The sequence below is a fragment of the Meles meles genome, chromosome X (genome assembly GCF_922984935.1).
Source record: "Meles meles chromosome X, mMelMel3.1 paternal haplotype, whole genome shotgun sequence".
NCBI lineage: Eukaryota > Metazoa > Chordata > Mammalia > Carnivora > Mustelidae > Meles > Meles meles.
In genome coordinates, this window is record NC_060087.1 from 62,990,829 (window position 1) to 63,002,507 (window position 11,679).

Sequence of the window (11,679 nt, forward strand, 5' to 3'; positions counted from 1 at the left end):
CTGTTTTGTGGATTATTTCCTCTGCTGTGAAGATTTTTATACTGATAGAGTCCCAATAGTTTATTTCAGCTTTCCTTGCCTTGCCTCAGGAGACATCTAGAAAAATATTTCTATGTCAGATGTCAAAGAGGTTACTGTCAGTGTTCTGCTTTAGGAGTTTAATGGTTTCCTGTCTCACATTTAGGTCTTCAGTCCATTTTGAATTTATTTTTGTTTATGTTATAATGAAGAGGCCCAATTTTATTCTTTTGCATGTTGCTGTCCAGTTTTCCCAACACCATTTGTTGATGAGACTGTCTTTTTCCCATTGGGTATTCATTCCTGCTTTGTTGAAGATTGATTGGCCACATAGTTGTCGGTTCATTTCTGGGTTTTCTATTTTGTTCCTTTGATCTATGTGTCTATTTCTGTGTCAGTACCATATAGGCTTTGATCACTGTGGCTTTGTAATATCACTTGAAGTCTAGAATTGTGATGCTTCCAGCTTTGTTTTTCTCTTATCAAGTTTGCATTGGCTATTCAGGGTCTTTTGTGGTTCCATACAAATTTTAGGTTTCTTTGTTCTAGTTCTGTGAAAAATGCTGTTGGTATTTTGATAAGGATTACATTAAATGTGTAGACTGACTTGGGTAGTATAGACATTTTAACAATATTTGTTCTTCCAATTCTTGAATATGGAATGTCTTTCCACTTCTTTGTGTCATCTTCAATTTCATTCATTAGTGTTTTATAGTTTTCAGAGTACAGGTCTCTCACCTCTTTGGTTAGATTTATTCCTAGGTATGGTGAAGCAGTTTTATTTCAGAACCAGAGAATATACATCTGAGACAAGCCATAAAAGGCTCTGTTTCCTTAGAAACTTCTCTCAGCTTTTAGTCCCCTAAGAGTGAAGAAGACAGATCCAAACACAAGAGAAATTTCAAGTAGTGAAATAAAGTGATTAGTAGCCTCTTCAGTGTGTTGAGTCAAATAAAAATGTGATTAGGCCTGTCACATAGAAATCATTATTTTAAAAATGTTAGCTATTATTGTAATCAGAAGAGGTTGGATGCAATGGGACTCTGAGACAAACTAATCTTTGCAGATACTTCCTTCAAAGCCACAAAGGAGCCACTCCGTAGTGGAATATACCCCAATAGGAACCAAGATTTGGGTCTGCCACATACAGAACTCTCCTCACTATATAGAGCTAACTGACACCAATACTGACAAATTCTTGGGTTTGGTTGCTACTTTTTGAAGATAATATGTAAACTTCCCTTTTGCTATGACAACACAACAATTACCTCAGTCTTGTTACAGTTGAATCCAAGACACCCCACTCCACCCCAATGAATCCCATTCTGAAGTAATTTCTTTTTGTTGTTGTTGTTTATTTTCAGCGTAACAGTGTTCATTGTTTTTGCACCACACCCAGTGCTCCATGCAGTACGTGCCCTCCCTATTACCCACCACCTGGTTCCTCAACCTCCCACCCCCGCCCCTTCAAAACCCTCTGGTTGTTTTTCAGTGTCCCTAGTCTCTCATGGTTCATCTCCCCTTCCAGTTTCCCTCAACTCCCTCTCCTCTCCATATCCCCATGTCCTCCATGTTATTCGTTATGCTCCACAAATAAGTGAGGCCATATGATACTTGACTCTCTCTGCTTGACTTATTTCGCTCAGCATAATCTCTTCCAGTCCCGTCCATGTTGCTACAAAAGTTGGGTATTCATCCTTTCTAATGGAGGCATAATACTCCATTGTATATATGTACCACATCTTCCTTATCCATTCATCCGTTGAAGGGCATCTTGGTTCTTTCCACAGTTTGGCGACCATGGCCATTGCTGCAATAAACATTGGGGTACAGATGGCCCTTCTTTTCACTACATCTGTACCTTTGGGGTAAATACCCAGCAGTGCAATTGCAGGGTCATAGGGAAGCTCTATTTTTAATTTCTTGAGGAATCTCCACACTGTTCTCCAAAGTGGCTGCACCAGCTTGCATTCCCACCAACAGTGTAAGATGGTTCCTCTTTCTCCACATCCTCTCCAACACACGTTGTTTCCTGTCTTGCTAATTTTGGCCATTCTAACTGGTGTCAGGTGGTATCTCAATGTAGTTTTAATTTGAATCTCCCTGATGGCTAGTGATGATGAGCATTTTTTCATGTGTCTGATAGCCATTTGTATGTCTTCATTGGAGAAGTGTCTGTTCATATCATCTGCCCATTTTTTGATATGATTATCTATTTTGTGTGTTTGAGTTTGAGGAGTTCTTTATAGATCCTGGATATCAACCTTTTGTCTGTACTGTCATTTGTAAATATCTTCTCCCATTCCGTGGGTTACCTTTTTGTTTTGTTGACTGTTTTCTTTGCTGTGCAGAAGCTTTTGATCTTGACGAAGTCCCAAAAGTTCATTTTCGCTTTTGTTTCCTTGGCCTTTGGAGACATATCTTGAAAGAAGTTGCTGTGGCTGATATCGAAGAGGTTACTGCCTATGTTCTCCTCTAGGATTCTGATAGATTCCTGTCTCACGTTGAGGTCTTTTATCCATTTCGAGTTTATCTTTGTGTACGGTGTAAGAGAATGGTCGAGTTTCATTCTTCTACATATCGCTGTCCAGTTTTCCCAGCACCATTTATTGAAGAGACTGTCTTTTTTCCATTGAATATTTTTTCCTGTTTTGTCAAAGATTATTTGACCATAGAGTTGAGGGTCCATATCTGGGCTCTCCACTCTGTTCCACTGGTCTATGTGTCTGTTTTTATGCCAGTACCACGCTGTCTTGGTGATCACAGCTTTGTAGTAAAGCTTGAAATCGGGGTAACGTGATGCCGCCAGTTTTGTTTTTGTTTTTCAACATTTCCTTAGCAATTCGGGGTCTCTTCTGGCTCCATACAAATTTTAGGATTATTTGCTCCAGCTCTTTGAAAAATACCGGTGGAATTTTGATTGGAATGGCATTAAAAGTATAGATTGCTCTAGGCAGTATAGACATTTTAACAATGTTTATTCTTCCAATCCAAGAGCATGGAACAGTCTTCCATCTTTTTGTGTCTTCTTCAATTTCATTCATGAATATTCTGTAGTTCCTCAAGTAACCTCTTTGGTTAGGTTTATTCCCAGGTATCTTATGGTTCTTGGTGCTATAGTCAATGGAATCGATTCTCTAATTTCCCTTTCTGTATTTTCATTGTTAGTGTATAAGAAAGCCACTGATTTCTGTACATTGACTTTGTATCCTGCCACGTTACTGAATTGCCATATGAGTTCTAGTAGTTTGGGGGTGGAGTCCTTGGGGTTTTCCATATAAAGAATCCTGTCATCTGCAAAGAGAGAGAGTTTGACTTCTTCCTTGCCAATTTGGATACCTTTTATTTCTCTTTGTTGTCTGATTGCCATTGCTAGGACTTCTAATACTATGTTGAACAAGAGTGGTGAGAGTGGGCATCCTTGTCGTGTTCCTGATCTCAACGGGAAGGCTGCAAGATTTTTCTCATTGAGGATGATATTTTCTGTGGGTCTTTCATAGATAGATAGATTTTATGAAGTTCAGGAATGTTCCCTCTATCCCTATACTTTGAAGCATTTTAATCAGGAACGGATGCTGGATTTTGTCAAATGCTTTTTCTGTATCCATTGAGAGGACCATGTGGTTCTTCTCTCTTCTCTTATTGATTTGTTCTATCACATTGATTGATTTTCAAATGTTGAACCAACCTTGTAACCCAAGCCTAATTGAACTTTTAAGGCTCCTGGTATCCTTGATTATGTTTAGAAGATGTGTAGTTTCCTTTATGGAAATGTGGGAAACCCTCAAATATTATAAGCACACACTCTCTCCAGGTTTTCTACTTTTTGCCAATCTTCCTCTCTTGTTATTTTTTTCTAGTTTAGCACCATTTATTAAATGATCTCAGCTGTTGTAGCTGCTTCTTGTCAGCCTGTTCTTAAAATATAAAATGCAGGGCAACCGGGTGGTGCAGTTGGTTAAGCACTTGGTTTCCACTCAGGCTGTGATCTCAAGGTCATGAGATCGAGCTCTGCCTTGGGCTCCATGCTCAGCACTGAATCTGCTTTAGATTCTCTCTCCTTCTCCTTCTGCCCCTCATGGTTGTGCATGTTCTCTCTCTCTCTCTCTCTCTCTCTCTCTCTCTCTCTCTAGTAAATAAATAAATTTTTAAAGAAAAATTCCTCTTGTCCAGGACAGAAGGATTCTCCAGGTAGCACGCCAACAGAACAAGAGACTCATGTTGCCAGCTTCAATGATGGTGCTATCCAGAGAGGGAGAAGGTCATCGCACATTCAACTGTAGCTTACAGAGGCTTTGAAAAAGGACCCTTTGGGGGCCCAGCCTGCCTGACATTTCGATACTGCCAGTGTGGGTTTTGTACTCCATAATGGTGTTGGGAGGTAGGTTAAGCACTCGCTAAACCATTTCCTGGATTTGGACTGTGGTTGCTTGTTCACTGGCAGTCTTACTCCATATTGAAATAATGTCCTTCTGAAAGTGAACAGAGACCACAGCCCCACAGATCTCCTCCCCAACCATGAACTGTTCCTCCAGCATGTCCAGGATAAGATTCTCACAGCAATGAGATGCCAAGCCTTTCTGGAACAAAATAATCCACTTGCCACCATTTTTTTTTTTTTGCATCATCTTCCCAAATAGGTTTATTTCCTTCTTTGAAGAAATGAAAGTCCTTGTGGCCTGTCAGGTCCCCAGGACCTACCATGTGACTGTAAAACCTCCATAACTGCTCTGCAAAGGCAAAGGGTGCCAATCTGTTTGAAATTTTATTCATAACTCTGTGAGCTGTTGAGACATCCTGGGTTCTTCTGGCATATCAGAAAGTATTGCTGTACTGCAGGAGATGCTCTGCTGGTCCAGGGGCAACAGCCTTCTCCTTACTGCTACCCTGACTCTTGTCTCTTTCTGTTTTTTTTTCCTTCTCTGTGCTGTTTACTTCATTCAGATCATGGTCCCCACTGTCATCATTTTTCAGTGCACTGAACTTATTCATCCTCTCACCACTGCCATCACCACTGCCTCAGAGAGTGACTTCCACTCCGCTGGGCCCTCTTCTATTAATTCTTGATAATTTCAGTTTGAGAGGCATTTTCTGACTTTATCTCCAAACACTCCCATTTGGGGGCATGTGACCTCCTCTGGGTTGTGGGGTCACATCATATACACATGTAGGAAATAATATGAATAATGGGGTGAATCCATCTACTATTCCACTCAGTGAATCTAAGTTTTTGAGTGAATGAGAGTTGAGAGACTTGAACTTGCTCTTTACTTAGGTGATCTCAGTTTCTGTGTGCTTCTCTCAGTGTGAAAGTGTGTTCTAGTGTTTAAACACATATTTTTCATTCAATGGGGACCCTAAACATAAGCCAGCTACTCAATCTGGTGCCCAATTGAAGAAACAGGGATCTATTCCAATGCTGGCCTTATTGATAGACATTATGTAGTTCCTTGACATGGAGCTTTTACAAATGACTTTCAGGGATAATTTTGGCTGTATATAATTTTACCTAACATTTTGTATGTATGTAATTTTCCCTAAAATGTTCAAACCCCTTTAAAACCTTGGTGTAAACTGTAATTTCACTGTACTAACTATAGTTTATTTGTTGAGAAAAATGGCTTTTGTTCCCCCCACCAAAGTGTGTGTTTCAGACAAGCCACTAAAAGGAACTATATCATAGGAAAATAAAAGGCTTGGTCATAGACACCAATCCTCTGAGCACTTGGCCAGTGAAATTCCACAGTTGGTGCTTGGAGACAAGGATTGGAGATGGACATTGTATCCTCACATCCCACCATACAACCCAAGATTTCTTTTCTGCTAGTAGAAAAAAAAGTGCCTGGGAAAATCATGAATGGGGTAGTATATTTTCAAATCAAAATCCAGGAAAAAAGTATGGTTAAGAAATGTATGGGATGAGGAATGGAGGATAAAATAAGTTGTGTTCAAAAAGCATTGATTAGTTCTTTATAGATCCTGGATATCAACCTTTTGTCTGTACTGTCATTTGCAAATATCTTCTCCCATTCCGTGGGTTGCCTTTTTGTTTTGTTGACTGTTTCCTTTGCTGTGCAGAAGCTTTTGATCTTGATGAAGTCCCAAAAGTTCATTTTTGCTTTTGTTTCCTTGGCCTTTGAAGACATATCTTGAAAGAAGTTGTTGTGGCTGATATCGAAGACGTTACTGCCTATGTTCTCCTCTAGGATTCTGATGGATTCCTGTCTCACATTGAGGTCTTTTATCCATTTCGAGTTTGATATACAGGATCTATAAAGAACTCTTCAAACTCAACACACACAAAACAGATAATCATATCAAAAAATGGGCAGAAGATATGAACAGACACTTCTCCAATGAGGACATACAAATGGCTATCAGACACATGAAAAAATGCTCATCACTAGCCATCAGGGAGATTCAAATTAAAACAACATTGAGATATCACCTTACACCAGTTAGAATGGCCAAAATTAGCAAGACAGGAAACAACATGTGTTGGAGAGGTTTTGGAGAAAGGGGAACCCTCTTACACTGTTGGTGGGAATGCAAGTTGGTGCAGCCACTTTGGAGAACAGTATGGAGATTCCTCAAGAAATTAAAAATAGAGTCCATAGTCTCTCATGAAAAAAAAAAAAAGAAATTAAAAATAGAGCTTCCCTATGACCCTGCAATTGCACTGCTGGGTATTTACCCCCAGAGATACAGATGTAGTGAAAAGAAGAGCCATCTGTACCCAAATGTTTATAGCAGAAATGGCCATGGTCGCCAAACTGTAGAAAGAACCACGATGCCCTTCAACGGACGAATGGATAAGGAAGATGTGGTCCATATACACGATGGAATATTATGCCTCCATCAGAAAGGATGAATACCCAACTTTTGTAGCAACATGGACGGGACTGGAAGAGATTATGCTGAGCGAAATAAGTCAAGCAGAGAGAGTCAAGTATCATATGGTTTCACTTATTTGTGGAGCATAACAAAGAAGATGGAGGACATGGGGAGATGGAGAGGAGAAGGGAGGTGTGGGAAATTGGAAGGGGAGATGAACCATGAGAGACTATGGACTCTGAAAAACAACCAGAGGGTTTTGAAGGGGTGGGGGGTGGGAACCAGGTGGAGGGTAATAGAGAGGGCACATATTGCATGGAGCACTGGGTGTGGTGCAAAAACAATGAGTACTGTTATGCTGAAAATAAATAAATAAATTTTTTAAGAAAAGCATTGATTAGGAAAGAATAAGATCCTAAACATTGGAATGGGGACCTATGGTAAATTCTAATGAAGCTGGGGATGTCACACCCCTAAATTCTACTGAGTTTTCTTTGCCAACCTTTCCACCCCTGCCTGAGAAGTTTAACTATGCTTTCCCCAAAATAATCTATAATGGTCTCTCTTAAGGTATTTTCTTGCAAAGCACTGCTGGCTCCCCTCAGGATATATACTGCAACTCTTCTTTGCTCCTCGATATATTCCTAGGCTCAAGTCCCAGCAAACCTTGCAGGGTAAACCACTAGAAGATGTGCTACATACCAAAACAGGTGCATGATTTCTCCAATTTATACAGACATAATATAGTTAATATATATTGGAATGAAGCTGAGTAATGGTGGAAGGAATATGAAGTTAAATCAGGCTAAATTGATTGATATGAACTCACACAAAGATTCTGGATTTGATGATAGAGTTCAAATTGTTAGAAAGGATTCTAACGGCATGGTTGCTTGGGTAGCTGAAAATGGACCAAAAAGTGACATACTAAATGAAGTTGAAATGCCAGGGATATATAATGGCCTTGTTATACTATATATATATATATATATATCTCATAACTATAATAATATAGTTATTATATATAATATAATATATAAAACTATATATTATATATAATAGAATAATTATAATAATATAGTTATTATATATAATATAATATATATAAAACTATATTTATGTATAAAAACTATACATATAGCCAGGGATATATAATGGCCTTGTTATAGTATCAAGATATAGATCCAAAGGCTTGGGTAGATTGGAATGTTAGAGTGAATTTATCATTTAAAATCTGCTCACCTACACTGGAGAATCTACTTTTCACCATGACTGTGAGAAATAAATTTGTAAGGGTAATCCCAGCATCCTTGAAGTACTCTGTGGTCAGTCTCCTGTAGTTCAAAAGTTATAGTGTGAACTTCTGCAACTGAACTGGATTATTTAAATGCAATGAGGATAATTGGATCCCAGAGTTGCAGGAGCCAAATAGTAAGACTTACTTACCAAAGACAAGGTGAGCTTGATTGCTGTAATAGAGAGCAGAGTGCAAGCATTTATCAGAATAGTCTAATCTGTAGAGACCTTTGGCATTTTTTAGTTGATTACCACATCCCTGGAAAAGAAATAGATGAGAAACCTACTAAATTCTTACTTGATCTGTATAGGTAGGAGAGCTCTAATTTGAGTGAAAAATGTCTAACTTGAATCACCAAAATGGAGACTCATTGTCTTTCAGTCAATTCCCAGACTTGAGTCAATTGACAGACCCAGAACCCTTTGAATGATGAGAGGCATATAATTTTAAGGAAGGACCCTGCTATATTACAAAAAAAAATTTTTGTTAATTTTCCTCCCAGCCTTCCTTAAAAGAACCTATAGCCATTGACCAGGTGATTATGAATTGGGGAAAAAGTAATCAAACATTTGGAGGATTACTGGACAGTGTCTCTGAACTGGTACTAATTCAAGGAGACCCTAACCATCATTGTGGCCCACAAATCAGAGCAGTAGCTTATGGGTGCCAGGTAATCAATGTAGTTTTCAGCTTGGGTTCATCTCACAGTGGGTCCAGTGGGTTTTCAAACCCATGCTATGGTTATTTCTCTATTCCAGAATGTATAATTGGAATAAAAATACTCAGTGACTAAAAGAATGCATATATTGGTTCCTTGATTGTGAATTGAGTGCTATTATAGAAGGAAAGGCCAAGTAGAAGCTACTAGAAATGCCTCCACCTAAGAAAATGGTAAACCAACAACAATACCACATTCCTGGAGAGATGGCAAAATTAGTACCACCATGGTGGTGATTCCCACAACTTCCACTTCCTCATTCACCTTACTTATTTAGCTTGTGCAGAAAACAGGTGGAACTTGTAAAGTTACAGAGAATTATTGTGAAGTTAACCAGATGATGATTCCAATTGCACCTACCATTGCAGATGTGGTTTTGTTGCTTGGGCAATTAACACATTGTCTGGCACCTGGTATGCAGCTACTGATCTGGCAAATGCTTTCTTCTTGATGGGTGTTAGTGAATACAACCAGAAGTAGTTTGCTTTTCACTGACAAGGCAAACAATACATCTTCACTGTCTTAAGTCAGGAGTATATTAATTCTCCAGCTCTATATTATATTTTAGTCTACAGTGACCTTGATCACATTTCCCTTCCATGAGACATCACACTAATTCATTACACTGATGACATTATGCTGATGGGATCTGGTGAGCAAGAAGTAGCAAGTACTCTAGACATATTGGTAAGACACATCAGAGAGTGGAAAATGAATCTGACAAAAATTCAAGGGATTTACACCTCAGTAAAATTTTTAGGTATTTAGTGACACAGAACATATTGAGATATCATTTCTAAGGCAAAACATAAGTTACTGTATCTGGCTCTTACTGCATCCCAAAAAAGAGCAACAATGCCTAATGGACCTCTTTAGAATTGAAAGCAACATATTTTTCATTTGAGTGTGCTATTCTTTTTTTTTTAAAGATTTTTATTTATTTGACAGAGAGAGATCACAAGTAGGCAGAGAGGCAGGCAGAGAGAGTGAGAGGGTAGCAGGCTCCCTTCAGAGCAGAGAGCCGGACGCGGGACTCGATCCCAGGACCCTGAGATCATGACCTGAGCCAAAGGCAGTGGCCTAAACCACTGAGCCACCCAGGCACCCCTTGAGTGTGCTATTCTAACCCACTTACTAAGTAACCTGAAAATCTGCTAGCTTTGGGTGAGGTCTAGAACAAGACAAGGCTCTACAACAGTTTCAGGCTGCCATGAAAGCTGTTTGTTACTTGAGCCATATAAGCCAATTAATCTGATGGTGCTTGAAGTGTCAGTAGCAGGTTGGAGATTTTGGGAAGCGCCTAGAGCTGAACAGCACTATTGGCCTAGGATTTTAGAGGAATACCCTAACATTTTCTGTGAAAACTTTCTTTTTGAGAAACAGATTTTGGCTTTCCACTGGGCCTTAGTAGAGATAGAATACTTAACCACAGGCCACCAAGTAACCATGCAATCTAAGCTTCCCATTATTAACTGCCCCACAAGCCATAAATTTGGCCATGTTCAGCAGTATCAAAAAGAAATGGTATATACAAGATTGGGATCAACCATGCACTGAAGACACAAGTAAGTTACATGAGAATGTAGTTCAAATACCACAAATCCATATATTTATAGGACATGGTCAATGGTTTAATTACATAGTCAAAGACTTGAAAGAAACATGATTGGAAAATTGGTGACAAGAAGTCAGAACTGTTATGCGGATAGACCTCTCTGAATGGGCAAAGAATGTAAGATACTGTGCCCCATGTAATGCACATCAAAAGGTAACCCCAGCCAAGGCAGATTTAATAACCATATAGATAAAATGGCTCTTTTTATGGATATCCCTTAGAACGCTTCTTAGCAAAACCATAACCTATGGTTAAAGTCAATGAAAAACTACAACCCAATTCAAGCAGGACGACTAATGACCCAGACCCTTCAGGAATAAATCTTTGGGACACCTCACCAGGCAAAGAATTACGATCAACAAAGGGAAAACGGAATATGGAATGGGTAATAGAAGAAGGTGCTTAGAAACACCAGCTATAACCATGTGACCAGTTACAGAAACAAGATGGCTGCTATGAACATTTTTCCTTGGTAACCTACAGTTTAGTTTCACTATCCGGCTTCTCATTATCATCTCTATCTGCTATAAGAGGAGGCATTTATGTTGTTAAAGGAGGTTCCAAAGGATTAATATTGGGTAGCGATTTTCCTCAAATATTTCCCAAGTCTTTATTGATGATGGTTTTGGTGGGTATGGAAAATTTTGTAACAGCTATAAAGAAGTAGTTATCAATTTGGGTAAAAAAAAACCTCACATGCAAGGAGAGGTTAGACTTCTCTATGACATCAAATATATTTTTTAAATTTTTTGAAGTATGTCCAAGTTAGAATTTATTAGAATTCTACTTTTGGGGTTGGAAAGGAGACAAATTCTCTCTCATGTATTTAAAATATATTTTTCCCCTATTTTGTTTTCAGAGGAAAATATGATGATATCTGACATTTTCTCATACTACAGTGGCAATATAAAATATTTTAAAATGTTAGCTCATTGAAAATCTTTTTTATTTATTTTTATTTTTTTAAATTTAATTTTATTTTTCTCAGTGTTCCAAGATTCATGGTTTATGCACCACACCTACTGCTCCATGCAATACATGCCCTCCTTGATACCCACCACCAGGCTCACCCAACTCCCTGCTCTCCTCCCCTCCAAAACCCTCAGTTTTTTTCTCGGAGTCCACAGTCTCAAATGGCTCATCTCCCCCTCTGATTTCCCCCAATTCACTTACTTGCAGAGCATAAAGAATAACACA

General features: G+C 38.8%; 1 pseudogene; it reads right to left on the reverse strand.

Annotated features, from left to right (window-relative positions):
• Window positions 1–4,291: 4,291 nt before the first annotated feature.
• LOC123934665 lies at window positions 4,292–11,022 on the reverse strand (annotated as a pseudogene).
• Window positions 11,023–11,679: the final 657 nt, after the last annotated feature.